This window comes from Tupaia chinensis, unplaced genomic scaffold (genome assembly GCF_000334495.1).
Source record: "Tupaia chinensis unplaced genomic scaffold, TupChi_1.0 Scaffold000052_1, whole genome shotgun sequence".
NCBI lineage: Eukaryota > Metazoa > Chordata > Mammalia > Scandentia > Tupaiidae > Tupaia > Tupaia belangeri.
This window is the reverse complement of record NW_006159510.1, coordinates 5,812,960-5,828,751: the sequence shown is the minus strand read 5'-3', so window position 1 is coordinate 5,828,751 and position 15,792 is coordinate 5,812,960. Positions and strand designations below refer to the sequence as shown.

At 52.3% G+C, this 15,792-nt stretch overlaps 1 protein-coding gene and 1 long non-coding RNA gene across 2 annotated transcripts in view; one reads left to right on the top strand and one right to left on the bottom strand.

The window, feature by feature from the left end:
• Positions 1–14,761, bottom strand: part of LOC114009562 (uncharacterized) — a 23,012-nt gene extending 8,251 nt beyond the window's left edge. The window contains exon 1 of the long non-coding RNA XR_003550960.1: positions 14,284–14,761. This is a non-coding gene — a long non-coding RNA (uncharacterized LOC114009562). The remainder of the gene's footprint in view (positions 1–14,283) is intronic.
• PDGFA (platelet derived growth factor subunit A) overlaps positions 1–15,792 on the top strand; it is a gene marked incomplete at its 5' end in the record, with an annotated part of 61,782 nt that overhangs the window by 28,395 nt on the left and 17,595 nt on the right.

The following is a 15,792-nucleotide window of genomic DNA, read 5'->3' as shown; positions in this document are numbered from 1 at the left end:
GCATAATGGCTATGTCGCTGGACTCCCACGTAGTCGACCGCGGTTCGTGTCCTGGACCCGGTGGCTTAAAACTCACGCTGGGCGCTTGTGCGTGCGTGCTCAAGATCTCGAGAGGAGAATGGAGGAGAAGGGATTGCGGCGTGACCATCCCCCCTGGGGGGTGATTTCTCACTTTCTGTCTCTATGTCTCTCTCTGTCTGGCGAGCGCATGCGCCCTACAGTGAAAATCTCTCCAAAAAAAAAAAAAACACTCTATACAAGGTCATTTAGTCCATGCCTGCATGGTGGGGTTGGCTACATTATAGAGGGACTGAGTAGGGCTCTTAGGACACATGTGTGATAGGTCTGAGTATTAACCTGAGCTGTGGATTAAAAATATGACTAGAGCTGATGCTCCAGTGTTTCATCTTTGGGCACAATAGGAAGGTTAAAATAGCTTAGTTAGAAAACAAAAAGGTCTTCAGAGAGACAAAGCACTCTTCACAGGGCCTCGCCATACCAGGACCCTCCCCCCAGCCTCCCACCCAGCCTAGATCACAGGCACGCCCAACTTGTTCATGTCTCCCTGGGATCTGATCCTGGGCCTCCCATGTGACTGTAGCATTGCACAGCGACACCCTGCCCCTTGCCATGGTGTCAGGCCAGCATAACATTTTTTTTTCCCCTAAAGAATGTTCATATAAGTTTAAATAAAAATTCAGGGGCCCTGGGATGAGGTAGGCTGGAGTGAGGGTGGTACCAAGTGACGGGTTTGGCCAGCGTGGCTTCCTATGGACTACTGGTGAGTGAATGGCCTGAGGCCCCATAGCCTCTGAGGTTGAGGCCAGTGCTCTGCCTTTGACCTATCCAGCATCCTCAGAACCAAGTGGAACCCACTTCCTCAGATCACACTGTGGGTTTTGTTGCTTAAGCAGATTAGAGGGGGTTGGTGAGGATGGGTGAGCTTGTGGCAAGCTACACACGCTAAACTCTGAACTCGCCATTGGTGTTATGGTGCAGATGTGTCAGGGTCAGACCTACTTCTTGACCTGGCCTGTCAGGTGTTCATTTCCTGCTGCTGGCATTGTGGCCAGGGCCATGGTCCTGCCACCCTGGGCTCATGCCAGCCTTCTGCAAGTCTGGAGCCCTGTAGGAGATTCTGGGAGGGGATGAGAAGGTCACTCAAGGGGGTGGGGGTGGGGTCCTGGGAGTATCTGGGGCCTTGGTGGGAGCCTAGCAGTGTCTACTGCCCTCTCATGGCACTTTTGTCCCGGGGGCCAGTTCTCTGTGTCCGAGTGGGGTCCAGTCTTCTGGCTGCAGGCTCATTCCAGTGTCCCACAGCTCTGCGTTCCTCACAGAAACCTCCAGACTGCGGGTTGTTATCTCTGAGCTCCAGGCGCACATGCACCTGCCTGTCAGGCCTTTCTACCTGGATGTTGCTGCAGTAACTCAGCTCCAGCTGGATGCCCGAGAATCATGATGCTCCTCCCATGCCCCTGGGTTAGGGATTGGCACGACTGTCATCCAGGTGCACACACCTGGGGGTCCTGTGCTCCTCACCCCCACCTGTGAGGGGCCTAAACCGAGTCAGGGATGGAAATCAGAATAGACAGGAAATCATGCAGGTCTGCATCTAGGTTTCTTTTGCTGGTGGGCCCAGCCTCTTCCCCAGGAGGTGGATAGTCACATGGCCTTAGGGCTCTGGTGTCTGATCCTTGCCCACTCTGAATCAACCTCTGAGGGGTTCCCAATGCTTGATGCCCAGGTGGGCTGGGGGAAGGGGGTGTCCCACATCTCACTTTCTGTTGTAAGATGGAATACCACAAGAAGCACTAGATAGAATTTAGGGAAATGGGGTTTCTCCAAGGGAATCAAGATGCCACCTAAAGATGGGGCTGCTGCTATGTGATGACTGAGGCCACGTGGGAGGCCCAGGTTTGGTTCATGGCCCAGCCTAATTAGCCTGGGCCCAATGGTTTGCACCTGTGGCCCTAGCTGGCTGGAAACTGGGGTAGGAGAATCATTGGGGTAAAATCCTGTCCAAAAATACTGATCTCTCTCGCTGGAAGAAACTTGGGGCTACTGAAAGGGAAGCTGGGGTGCTTTGGCCTGGATGCCCCAAGGCAGAGCCAGAGAAATGGACCTGTAGACAGATAATTTGGTAGGTGGATCCCAGAAATAGGACTGAGGGACACAGTGTGGAATGATCAAAAAGGGGACCTCGGTCCCTCCCTGGGCTCCTTTCTGTGAGAACCCTGAGGATACCTCGCAGCTGTCTGCTCGGGGGCAAAAGGTGACACATCTACCCGTCACCTATCCCCACTGGTCGAGGGTTAAGGTTAGCTTCTGGGCACTCAGGCATGAGAAGTCCCATGGGGACCTCTGGAGACATCAGATGGAGAAGGCAGGGGCAGGGAGCTGTGGATACCCAAGGGACAGGTGGCTGCATGGGCCTTGTGGCCACCCAGGAGCTGAGCAGAGGTAGCTGGGAGGGTGCAGCTAGGTCTAAGCTGTCCAGGATGGTGGCTGCAAAATAACCCTTGCACATGGCCATGTGTGAAACTCTCCAGCCACAGCCATCCCCACACAGCCTCTCACCTAGATGACTTTCAAGCCCACCTCGCTGCATGTCATCCACTCCCACTCACCTACTCTCCAAAGAGCAGCCAGAGAAGGGTCTTTTCAAATGCTATGCCATCCTAGCCTCTCATCCCTTTTAGAATCTTGTTGCTGTTTCCATGGCTCTTAGAATGAAGTTCAAGACCTTGAGTGATCTTCAGGCCCTGCATGGGTCCACCTCACTGCTTGCTCCTGTCTGCCTCTGACCCCCACGGCCACGCTGGCTCTGTCCATGGTGGGGCGGATATCGGAGCCCAGGGCAGGCGGGGAGGCCTGGGCGGAAGGAACCAGGGCTCAATGGGCAACCATTGTCTGATGGGGCCGTGGCCTGGAAAAAGTGCTCTGAACCCGTTGGCTGGGGAGGGCTATTTATAAGACAACCATCCACAGACCCTTTGTGGCCTCTTGTTGGGTCCAGCCCCTACTGCACACCCTCCCTCTCCAGGCCTGTGAGCTTGCCTAGTGATATTACCATGGAATGAGCTGAACCTTGGGTCCTGGGTGGGCTGATCTGGAGTGAGGACTGATGCATAGGGCTGAGTTTGGGTTGGAGATAAAGGTACCCTGTGCCCGTGGGCTGCCCAGGGGGTGTGAGAATGTGGCTCTGCAGGGCAGCCCTAGCTGTGTGACCTTTGGCTGGCCAGCTGTCCTGGAGGTCATGGTGTACATAGGGGCTTGGACCAGGGCAGATGCTGTGGAGATTCCCCAGGATCCTCCAACTACAGGGAGGCTCGTGGGATATCAGAGTGACAAAGGCAGCCAAGGCTGGAGCTCAGGCCTGTCCAACCTGCACACTCACCCCTTCTGTGCACCTCGAGGGAAGAGTAGGGTGGGATTCACCCCGTGCTGCTAGGCCTTCCCCAAGCGCAGATGAAGGGAGACCTATAGATGTGAGGTTCCGGAAGCTTCCTTGCCTGCCCTCCCAGCAGGGCTGAGCTTCTTCCCTCTCCCACCCCCATCACCCAGACTATCTGGGCTTTTTGCTCATTCACATCTTCAGGCCTGGGTGCTGTAACTCCCTGGGTCTCTCAGCAACTTGGGAACCCTTGAGGACAGGGTTAGGGCTGCATCTTTTCTGGGTTCCCCCAGTGTCCCCCAGAAGAGACCCTTGAGGGAGCTCGTGTGAGCAGGGGTCCTGCTATTAAGGGTCCTGGGGGCCTCAGCATTGAACTGCACCTCTTCATCCCAGGGGCAGAAGTCAGAACTCAGCCTGGCCTTGGGGGAGGGGGATAGCAGGGCGTAGGAGCTGGCCCCCAGCCCCCTGCCACGGCTGGAGTCCACCCCCACTCCCTGCAGGCGCTCAGACGAAAAGCGTGTGGTTTCTGCAGAATAAAACAGTGACTGTTTCCAACCGGGCCTTTGAGCCGCCAAAAAATGTGGAGTATTCATTATCTGGCCCCCAGCCTGACGATTAGTGGGCAGCGTTCCTTGGAGGGCTGACCCAAAGGGCTGCCCTGCCACGCACCGGGCATCCGTCCCCACAGTGCCTGTGGCCCGAGGCCCCTGCCCCTACCGGGGTGGCGGAAGCCACCACCATGCTCCGTCTTGTTCCTGAGCAGGAGCCAGGCAACCCTGTGGCTGGGTGGGGGCTCCCCCAAGTACTGAGTTGCTTAGAAGGCCCTTTCTTGTCCAGCACACAGGACAGAAGGACACTTCCTGCCCTCTGACCCCTCCCAACCAGTCCCAGACATGGGGGTGGGTACCCATCACAGGCCCCAGCCTCAGGTTGGAGTGATGCTGCTGACAGAGCCCCTGGGGACCCAGCCCTCAGCCGTGGAGCATGGCTGCATTCACCCTTACTTGGTGGACTTGGTGTCCCTACTGCGTGACCATCTACAGACTAGAATCCCTGAGCATACCGACAAGGCTGGCCTTGGGCCTGGACCCCTGGGCCTGCCTCGGGGCTATCTTCTGCCCGGACAACACTGTGAGTGCCCCCTATGCCCCTTGGGCAAGAGTCAGGAGTCTTGCCAGAGGGACTGGGCTGTGAGGTCCAACCACAGGGCAGAGGCCGAGTGGGGAACCTTCTTCTGGCTCTTTCTGCTGCACTTTTGAGATGCGCTGGTCTCTTGTAGGTGGACCCTGTGACAGTGAGGGCTTGTAGGAAACCATGTCAGGGGTGCCCTCTTGGCTTTAGGACTGGGGCTGGCTGCAGACACCTTGCTGCTGAAGTCTGGCTGGGAACAGATGCTCAAACTTTCTGGGCAGGGGAGGTCTCATCCTGCTTGGCACCTGAGGGTCTGGCTGGGTCCCCTCAGCAGGTCCTTACAGCTGCAGACTCACCAGGCATGTGATCCCAGAGGTGGCTGCCCCTGGAGTAAGGATTGTTGCACCTAGCCAGGCCAGATCTCAGATCCTGGCTTCTTAGACACCAGTGGCCACTGCCTGACTTCAGATCCACTTCTCCTTCTCTGCTGAGCCAGCCTTGGCTGTCCTGGCTCCTAACCTCTATGTGCTGACTTCCTTCTGCCCACTTCTCCCAGGAAATAGGCACCAGGACTCAGACAAAGAGCAGCACCTGCCACCCAGGTTTCCTCCTGGGCTGGTGGGTGGAAAAGCCAAACCCTCATTCTGAACAACAGGGAGGGCTGATCTCAATGAGTATGAGTTTGTTCATTCATTCATTCATTCATTCTTAGCTCAACAGAGCATGCACACTAAGACAGTTTCTGGTATAGCAGGGGCGTGTGGCTTGGAGGTCCCTTCTATTCCTGATGAGAGAGCAATCTCCACAGGGCCTCAACCCTCTCTGGGACTTGGTTTTCTCACTTGTAAAATGACCAAACTATTGGATTAGATCAAATTAGAACAAGATTGCCCCGAACTTTGTATACAAGATCCACTGATGAAGGTTTTTTTTTTTTTTTTTGGAGAGGGCGCGTGCGCTCGCCAGACAGACAGAGAGAGACATAGAGACAGAAAGTGAGAAATCACCCCCCCCCCCGGGGGGATGGCCATGCCACAATCCCTTCTCTTCCATTCTTCTCTCGGGATCTTGGGCACGCACGCACACGTGCCCAGCGTGAGTTTTAAGCCACCGGGTCCAGGACGCGAACCACGGTCGACTATGTGGGAGTCCAGCGACATAGCCATTACGCTAACTGTTGGTTCCCATGAAGGTTTGACCATATTTTCTACGAGTTTTATAATTTTAGTTTTTGGACCTTTGTTTCTTGGGTCACTTTGTGGTTCTAGAAATGTGTTCCTTACATTTACGTTAGCTGTTTTCTTGGCGCACAAAATGCTCAGTGTTCCCTTATAATATATTTTACTTCTGTAAGGTTGATAATAATGTTCTCACTTTTCATTCCTGATTTTAATAATTTGATTCTTCTCTCTTTTTTTGGTCACCATCGCTAAAGTTATGTCAATTTTATTGATCTTTCAAACAACCCATTTTTGGTATTGTTAATATTTCCTATTGTTTTCTATTCTTTTATGTATTTCCTCGTTACTCTTTATTTTTTTATTCCTCTGCTTGTTTTGGGTTTGGTTTACTCTTTTTTAAGTTGCTTAAGATAGAAGATTAAGGGGAACAGCAGGTGGTGTGGTGGTTAAGGCACTGGACACTCCCTCATGACTGAGCACGGTTTGAGTCCTGGCCCTGGTGGTTTGCTTTCTCACTCCCCCCCACCCCCATGTCTTTTTCTAGTCTAAATAAAATAAATAAATGAATACATAAAATTAAATAGTAATCCTTTTAAAAAAAGAGATATAAGATTAAGTTATTAATTTGGTATCACTTTCTTTTTCTAAATTTTGCCAGAGGGTGTGCGTGCTTTCTGGGAGAAGGGGAGAGAGAGAACGTGAGAAGGCATCTTCCATGGAGCATGGGCATAACATAGTCCCTTCTTTTTTTTTTTTTGAATTTACAGCTATAAATTTTCTCTAGTTTCTTTGGGATTTCTTCTTTGAAGTATTATTTAGGAGTGTGTTGTTTAGTTTCCTAAATTTCTTTTTTTTTTAAGAATTTTTAAAATTCAATATTATTCTTCATTATTGTTTTTTAAAATTTGGCTAGAGAGAGACAGAGAGGGAAGAGGAGAAAGCAAGCCACCAGGTCTGGGATACAAACAGCGGTCGGCCATGTGGGAGTCCAGCACCTTAACCTCCATGCCACCTGCTGGCCCCCTTAAGTTTCTAGTTATTGGTGATTTCTAATTTTATTCCATTATGGTCAGAGAATATACTTCAGGTGATTTTTATTCTTCTGAATTTATTTATTTATTTATTTATTTATTTATTTTTGAGAGGTTTTTGCTATAGGGTGCATGTGCTTGCCAGAAAGACAGAGAGAGGACAGAGAGACAGAAAGCAGGAAATCACCCCCCAGAGAGGATGGCCACGCTGCAATCCCTTCTCCTCCATTCTCCTCTCGGGATATTGGGCATGCATGCACATGTGCCTGGCATTGAGTTTAAACTGCCTGGTTTAGGACTCGAACCATGATCAACTGCAAGGGAGTCCAGTGATGTAACCATTATGCCATCTGCTGGTCTCTCATTGTATAGTTTCTATATCTTAAAATTCTGGAGGCTATGCAGTGACACAGCAGAAGAGCAGTGCTGTAGGAGGCTGACTTACGGGAAGGTTCTAGGTTCGCATCCAGAGACAGCTTGGCGCATACCAGATGCACATGCCCTTGACCCAGGGCTAACAGAAGCTGGGGGCAGATCACAGTGTGAAGACTCTATTGGGGGGTGACTCTCTGTCTCTTTTGCTCATAGGAGAAGGTAACTAATTAAAAAATAAATGAAATTACCATGGAGATTTTTTCTACATTATTCTATTAATATCATGAATTACAATGACTTTTTAAAAATGTTAAATGAACTTTAAATTTTGGAGATAAATCCCCCTCTCAGTCATTATGTATTGTTCTTTTATATATTATTGATTTTTTTTTGTTGTTGTTAATGATTTGTTAAGGATTTTTGTGTCTATGTTCAAGAGGGCTATCGGTTTCTACATTTCTTTTTTCTTAAGATGTCTTTGGTTTTTTGGGACCAGCAGTTGGCATAATGGCTATGTTGCTGGACTCCCATGTAGTCAACTGCAGTTCAAGTCCTGGACCTGGTGGCTTAAACTCACGCCTGGTGCGTGTGTGTGCGTGCCCAAGATCCTGAGAGGAGAATGGAAGATAAGGGATTACGGCATGACCAACCCCCCTGGGGGGTGATTTCTTCCTTTCTGTCTCTCTGTCTCTCCCTCTGTCTTTTTGGCGAGCACACACGCCCTATAGCAAAACCTCTCCAAAAAAAAAAAAAAAAAAAGATGTCTTTGGTTTTGAATCAGGGTAATATTCAGAGAGACACAGACAGTTGCAGCTGTAGACACACAGTCATACACACGGACACAAAAACATACAAAGCGTCACACGCAGGCGTGGGCACACTCAGAAATATATGGGCAGTTGGATGAGCCCTGTGGTCTGGTGGATCCCACATGGCTGACCTTGTGGTTTAAATACCAGCCCTGGTATCCCAAAACACATGCCAGGTGCAAGTGCATGCATGCCCAAATTCCCAGAAGGAGGGAACCATGGCAGAGGAGGGATTGCAGCATGACGACGCTCCACTAAAGGATGCTTTCTCCCTCTCCCTCTCTCAAATTCTCTCTCTCATGCACTCTTTGTATGGTGAATGCACACACTCTGGTAAAAAGGAGAAGGAACAAGCGCATAGACACACACGCACGAAGGTCAACGTAGCCACACACAGGCTCACACGAGGTGAAGTTCAGTTGGATACCAGATTAAGGATCTCAAAATTCACTGGAGAAACGAATTCCCATTTGTGTCTATGTCTGCCTCTCAGCCTAGACAACCCCGGTACTCTGCATATAGCTCCATTTGTTGCTGCTCTTGAAAAAACAGCACCTCCCAGGCTGTTAAATAGTCTTCGATTGATGAGTGACCTCTGTAGCATCCCAGGACTCCATCGAGTGGTAAGGACACTGCCATTTGACCATGTCCTATGTGGTGCTGTCCGTGCTCCCTAGACAGTCTTTCTAGAAGTGAGGCCACACACTGAAGGCCCTCAGCACGTACTGGCCTGGTCTGCTGGAGGTGTGCCCGAGCCCCCAGAACCATCCTTAGAGCAGTGGGTATGGGCCAGCATCAGAGGGATGCCAGCTGAGCTGGCACTGAGAGGGCTGCCACTAGCATGGCCCTGGCTGGGCCCCTGGGGCCGTCTCCCTCCTGGGCCAGGTGCAGCTCCCACAGACTGCAGCGCTGCCCACAGCCTTGTCAGACACAGCCTACTGTGTTTGGGTTCAGCAAATAAAGTATCACATTGTGAGGAAGCAAAGAACCTGTGCTGGAAGCAGGTCTTGGGGGAAGCTGGACAGGAGCACCCTGCCTGGGATGTGACCCTGGGTGAGAGCCTCGCTCTGGGCTTCAGCCCTCAGGGTCCGATCTTGTTCTGCAGAATGTCTGCAGGTGAAGGAAGGCTCTCTGTAGGATTTGCCCATCTACCATCCTCAAGGGCCTTCTTTGCCAGCCGGGACCTTCTCCCTGTAAAGTGGACTCTAGGGGAGAGGTGCCAGCTCATGGGAAGGAGGGACAAGGGCTCGGGGCTTGAGTCCAAATTCCAGAGGCATCATCTACCACAGCAATCTGCTGCCTTCTTCCCCACCGCGTCTTTCCTCCCTCTTCTGCACTCCCTCCTTCCTCTCCCTGCCTACCATTCATTTTCTGGAGCACAGCGGTGCCTGGGGCTGCAGCCCTGGCCTTGATTGCAGCTTCCCTAGAAAGATAGGTCGAGGGCCGTTAGAGCCCAGGGCTGCTTCCTTCTGGTAGGGCCTCAGCAGACTGAGGGGGACCTAGGGTGTAGTGGTTCTCATCCCAGGATCATGGGGACTCCTGGAGCTGCCCAGGACCCGGGGCCTCTTTGTGCAAGGGATGGCGCTTGGGGGGTAGGGGTGAGTGCAGAAGGCGGTGTTTACCTAATGCCGGGTGTGTGGGTGGGGGTTGGCAAACAGCTCATGTTGGCTGCTGGCCTAGGTGGTGACCCGAGGCCTCTCAGCCCTGCGTACCTCCCCACAAGGCACTGCTCTCACCTCCCTATCTCCTTAAACACTGACCTGTGCTGACCCCGCACAAAAGGAAATCCCTAAAGCTAACTTCCCCAGGGCTGGTGGGAAGTGAGCATCCACAGAGCTGGTGGGTCAGGGCCTCACAGTGAGGGTCACTTGGGGCTGGAGGGCCCCTCCTCTGCCCCAGGCTCACTCCTGGCCCTATGGGAGGCACCTGAGGAATGTGCCAAGAAAATTGGAGTGAGGGAGCTCAGTTCCCCAGCAGTGTCAAGTCCAGAGATGGAAGAGGACACGTAGCAAAGCCATAGGCTCTTCCTGCCACTTGTGGGGTCCCTGGAGCCAACCCGTCAACGTTCTCCCACACCTCCTTCCAACACTGGCGCCTGGATTCAAACTCAAGCCTCCTAGGGCTTGGGCCCGAAGCAGGTGGAGGAGGGCGGGGCAGGAAGACAGGATGCTGGTCGGGCTTGGGGACAGACGAGGGACAGGCCCGTGTTCAAAGGCAGCTGGGCTCCTGTGCCAAATTCATAACAGCCTGAAAAACACCCTCCGGAAAAAAGCAGCCCAAATCATCATCTCATGTGTCTCAAAAATTCTGGCATTTTCCCCCTCAAAATCTGTCCTAGTTATGCTTGAGATCTCCTGACCCCAGAATACTTTTATTTATGATAGAAAATTCATCTCCATGGCAACGCCTTAGGAAGCTGCAGCCTCGAGATTATAACTTCCCAAGCAATGCAGACAATAAATGGATTTTTCACAAAACAGCTCAGAGTGACTCTGGCGGGAACTGGCCTCTCCCTGCAGTTCGGCAGGGGGTCGGGGTGGGGGGAGGTAAGGCAGAAGGAGTGATCTTGGGGAGGGGGTGCAAAGCCCACCAAGGTTGTGGGGCTGAGGGAGGAAGCGTTGCATTGATCTCAGTTCTGGCTTTTAAAGAGCAGCCAGCACTTAACCCCTTCGTCCTGATCAAACATGACCCCGGCAGCACCGGAGGCCCCTGAGCAAGCATCTCCATCACCAGCACAGCAGGATGCCTGCACACAGGGACGTCTGACTCCCCGTTGCCCGATGAAGCATGCATTTGTGCCTCATCTGTCTCAGTTGAGCAAAAGACGTGGGCATGCTTGTCCCAGGGAACCACATGACACTCTGGAGTCCAAGGCTAGGAACCCTCTCTGCAGAGCTGGCTTCTCAGGCTCAGCCCAAATCGCACAGTGATGGGGCAAGCACTGATTGTTCCAGCAGATAGCCCCTCTTGTCAGACATGGGCAGAGTGCCCCCTGCAGGGACCTCAGCTGGACATCAGAAGTGGAGCTGTCCCTCTGATCCCATGAGCCTCTCATCCATTCATCCATCTACCCAACCATCCATTTCTATTCATTCCTTCCCATCCACCCTCATCTACCCACCCATCCATCCATCCATTCACCCATATGCCTATCCACCCACCTGCCCACATGTCTGTCATTCATCCAACCAGTCTTCTACTCATCCATCCACCCGTCCACTTACCCACTCATGCATCCATCCATTCATCCATCCATCTACCCAGCAGAAGTTTCTTGAGCACCACCCAGGAGCCTGTCCCTGTGTGAGGTGTCCTTGAGTCCTTGCCTTCATAGAGCCAACCACTGAGGGGGAAAGTCAGGCGTTAATCATGTAATTACTCAAATGAACGCATAATTATAAACTGAAGTAAGTGCTCGAGAGAAAATGACAACAGTGGCTAGGGCTGCCTGCGTCCAGATGCCCGGTTAGCTGCTTTCTGTTTTGATCCTTACAACCAGTCCGTAGTGTAGGTGTTATCAAGGGCCTCTGCTTACAGATGGGGGAATGAAGGCACAGGTTTAATAAGGAACTTGCCCTAAATCTTATAGGTGGAAGGGTCAGATCATGAACTCAGGCTAGTCTAGGGGGGCATAAAGGGCCTGCTGAGAGCAGTTGACCTGGTATAATGGAGTCAGTGGAGACCCAGGGATGAGCAGGGCATGTGGTGAAGGCCTAGGAGGGTGTCCAGGAAGAAGGGTCAGTGTGGGACTAGCACTCTATGCAAGAAGCTTACCGTCTCGTCCTCCACCCTATTATCAAATTCTGCTAATGAGCTGTGTGTGTGAGAAGGAGATAGAGAGATGAGGAGGGTTTAGCTTTCGGTATCCAAACATTGAAGAAAATTTAGACAAATTCAGTCTTCAGAAGAGATGCCATTGTCTGGAGGCCAGACCTTCCAGGCCTGGCTGCTCTTCAGAGACTGTTTGAAGCAATTAATTAGTAGAATCAGGTGCTGCCCGTGCCCCCCCCCCCCAGCCTTTTTTGCCCATATTGGAGGTGGGCCTGGCCTCTGAGAGTGTGTCTTCCCCACCTCCCCATATAGGTTGACAGGCTTGGCCTGGATGGGCTGGTACCTGCAGCTCTGGGTCCTGCCTCTAGCCAGCCTGACTTGCCAAGGCTCACACCTACGGCAGGGTCTCCTGTGGACTGAGGGTAGAAGAAAGGTGGTCTGTCTTCTCAGGATTCCCCGGGACTCTGACTGGCTGCCTGGTCCCCTCCTAGGCTCTTCCTGCCCTCCCTAATGACCTCGGGGTAGGGGCTGGACGCCTGCACTTCCTCCACCTGCCAGGGCTGGGAGAAGATGCCGGAGCCTGGTGTCTGAGCAGTGTGTGACTTGGTTTGAGTGAGGAGAGATGTTTCTGGGTCATGAGAAGATGGTGTGGGCCAGGGAGGGTAACTCTTGCTGGGAACATGGGCAGGTTCCTGACGCCCATCACTGCCCCATCCTGCTTCTCAGCTTGTGCTCCTGGTGGTCAGCGCTGGATCCTACCTAGCCTGGGCTGTGGCCTCTCTCAGGTCCTAGGGGCTGTCCAGGCCTGTCCAAAGACTGGTTGCCACCCAGAGACTGGGAAGCCTTTTCTTTGGAAAAGCACCTGTCAGCCCTCTGAGCAGGGTTGAGATACCCCCTCCACTTCCCTGTTTGGGCTGATCTTTTTTTTTTTTTTTTTGGAGAAGTTTTCACTATAGGGCATGTGCGCTCACCAGACAGACAGAGACAGAGAGACAGAAGGTGAGAAATCACCCCCCAGGGGGGATGGCCATGCTGCAATCCTTTCTCCTCCATTCTCCTCTCAGGATCTTGGGCACGTACGCACACGCGCCCGGCGTGAGTTTAAGCCACCGGGTCCGGGACTCGAACCGCAGTCGACTATGTGGGAGTCCAGCGACATAGCCATTATTCTAATTGTGGGTCTCTGGGCTGATCTTTTGATCACCTGATTGATAGCATCTCAAAATGTTGTTTTCCAGGTTTGAGGGAGAAAACTTCTTTATTTTCCAGCTCTGGCTGCCCTGGTTGGGTCATCTGTCCCCAGTCATCCCAATCTCCAGGGCTAGGGGTAGGGACATTTGGAATTTAGGGAAATGGCCCAGCCCCATGCTGCACCCTGACCCCTGGCAGCCCCGTTTGTCTGCACATTTGACAGTGCTCTACCAACAGACTGCAATTAAAGACCCCAGCAGAGCCAGGGAGGCAGAGAGCCTTGTAGATGGATCCGTCTTGAGGGAGGCCAAGGGGGTCTCCTGGGCTGAGCCCCGAACAGTTCCTGGCTCACTTGGGCTAAGGCTACCCTTAGATAGGACAGCGGCTCTCTTGGAAGGGAGTTCAGGGGGCTGCCGGAAGTGGGACAAATATGAGTCCTTGTCACATCACAGTCCACCAGCACTGGTCTTGGCTCCAAAAAACACCTGCCCTCCCATCCTGAGCCTGCCTGGCCTCCATGGCGGCTTTTTGGAAAACACAGCAAACTTGAAATTCTTGGAACCTGGTACCTAGTAGTGACATCCCTGTGCTGGTCTGCTTGGAAACCACGACAGGTGGGGCATCCTGCCTGGGGGTCCTTGCCTGCAGAGTGGGCAAATGCTGACTCATCGGTCTTTGAGGATGGGCTTCAGCTCTGGCTCCTGGGAAGCCTCTCGGACCTTCCAGCTAATAAGGATGGAGACGATGATAATGATGAAGACCATGATGGTGATGAAGATCAGCAAACATTTACTAAGCCTGGCTACACCCCAGGAACTGTTAACTAAGCAATCAGCACGGGTGAGGAATTTAGGGCTGGTAGAACTTCAGGATGTTTGCTTGGTCTCCTAACTAAGGGCGTAAGAAAGAAGGACTGCCCACCAGCCCTCGCCAAAGCACTATTTGGTGAGCTGTACTCACCAAATAGCCTCACATTTATGTACGTGTTTGCCTCTCCGATGAGATGTGAACTCCTTGTAGAAAGGAAGGCTGTCTTATTTATCTTCATAGTAGGTTTGCAGAACCTAGCACAGAGCTGGGCCCAGAGTAGCTGTTCAAATAGCATTTAATATGCCATCAAGAAAGCATACAGATGGCAAATAAGCATATTAAAAGATGCTCTGCACCATTGCCATTAGGGAGCTGCAAACTCAAACGTTACAAGATACCACTGCCCAGCCATGGATGGCTAAAACAAGGACTGACAGTACCAACTCCCTGCCACCCTCCACCCTCCATGCCTGCCTGCCTTCTTCCCTCCCTTGGGAAAGCTCTTGGATAGCCCTGTCCTTCCCACAGCCCTGAAGGGTGGTGTCCAGCTGGAAGCGCCACTGTGCCTCAGCAGAGCATCACAGACTTACCTCTGGGTGCAAGCTGACCTTCATCTCCAGAGGATCACCAGGAACTTTCCAGCTTAGAGTCACAGAGCGCTTGGGAGCCCCCACCTTGTTGATGCACATGAGTTCAGGGGCTCGCTTTACAGAGGAGAAAAGTAGGAGGCAGAAAGGTGGCAGGGCCATACCCGGGGGCTTGCAGCTTGTCGTCCTCGCTCTCAGACTTTGCCAGGCCCGCACGTCTCAGGGCAAGAGACTTGACAGCGGTCTGTCCTGTAGCTTCAGCGTCTGCAGCTGCCAGGCCGTCCTCCGTGGCTGCCTTTCTCTCGAACAGCTCAGCCCATGGAGGAAGCCTGTGATGTCTGCCTCTGCAAAGTCACATTTCTCAGACTCATGGCCCCTCAGGTGAAACAGCCCCATTTCAGGAGGAAAACCCAATTTCTTTTTTGCACATGTTTGGGAGAATGGATTCCGAGGATATGAATAATTCATCTCCCTACTTGCTCTCTTTCTCAGACATTTTGGGGTCAGAAGAAATGGCTGAATTAATTTTGTGTTTTAATGTGATAAATACACCACCATGACGGTGCTTTCATCCTTCCTTCCCTGCCAATCATGCATGATGTTTGACTGTGGCTAGGGTGAGGGAGCGCCACGCAGCCTCCTCGGCGCCAGAGCCTCTACCCTGGACAGAAGAAAGCCCCAGACACACTTGCCTCTTCCAGGGAAGCAGGTGGCTGCAGCAGGCCACACTCCATGGAGAGGGCTCCACTAGTTCTGGCTTTGTGGTCCACAGTCGGTGCTGGAGGTGTTTTCCTAAAGGAAGCAGAGAGACTGGAGGCTCCATCCCTGTGCTCAGGCTACAAGCCCTGGGAACTCTTGCTTCACATCATCAGGGTTTCAGGGGGAAAACAGGCACCCCCTGAGTGATATGGAGATGGAGGTTTGTTAGGAGACCTGAGTCTAGGCACAGGAGGGGCAGTGGCCCAGCTTCCAAGATGAATGTGTGTCCTCTGCCTCAGGACCAGGCTGGGCTGCAGGGAGGAAGCTGGGCAGGGAGATGGATATTGTGTTTGGCTCCTAGGGGCACCCTCACAAGGTACCATGAGTGGCAGCGTAAACACTAGAAAGTTCTGTCTCCCAGTTCTCGAGGATGGGATTAGAGTTTAAGGTATAGGCAGGGTTGGTTTCTCCCAAGGTTATAAAGGAGAATCTGTTCCTGGCCTCTCTCCTTGATGTGTCATCATCTTCCTGTGTCTTCACGTCCACTTCCTGTGTCTGTCTCCATGCCCAGATTTCCCTTTTTTATGGGGACACTGGTCAGGTTGGATTAGGAATTACTTCAATGACTTTGTCTACTCTTGACTACCCTGCAAAGTCCCTGACTCCCAATAATAGCCCTTTTGGAAGTACAAGAGTTAGGACTTTGACATAGGAACCTCTGAGAGCACACAATTCAGCCCATTATAGTTTCAAAGTGGGGGAAGCAGAGTTAAACTGCAACCTTGGAGAATATTCTAGAATCACTCTATTCTT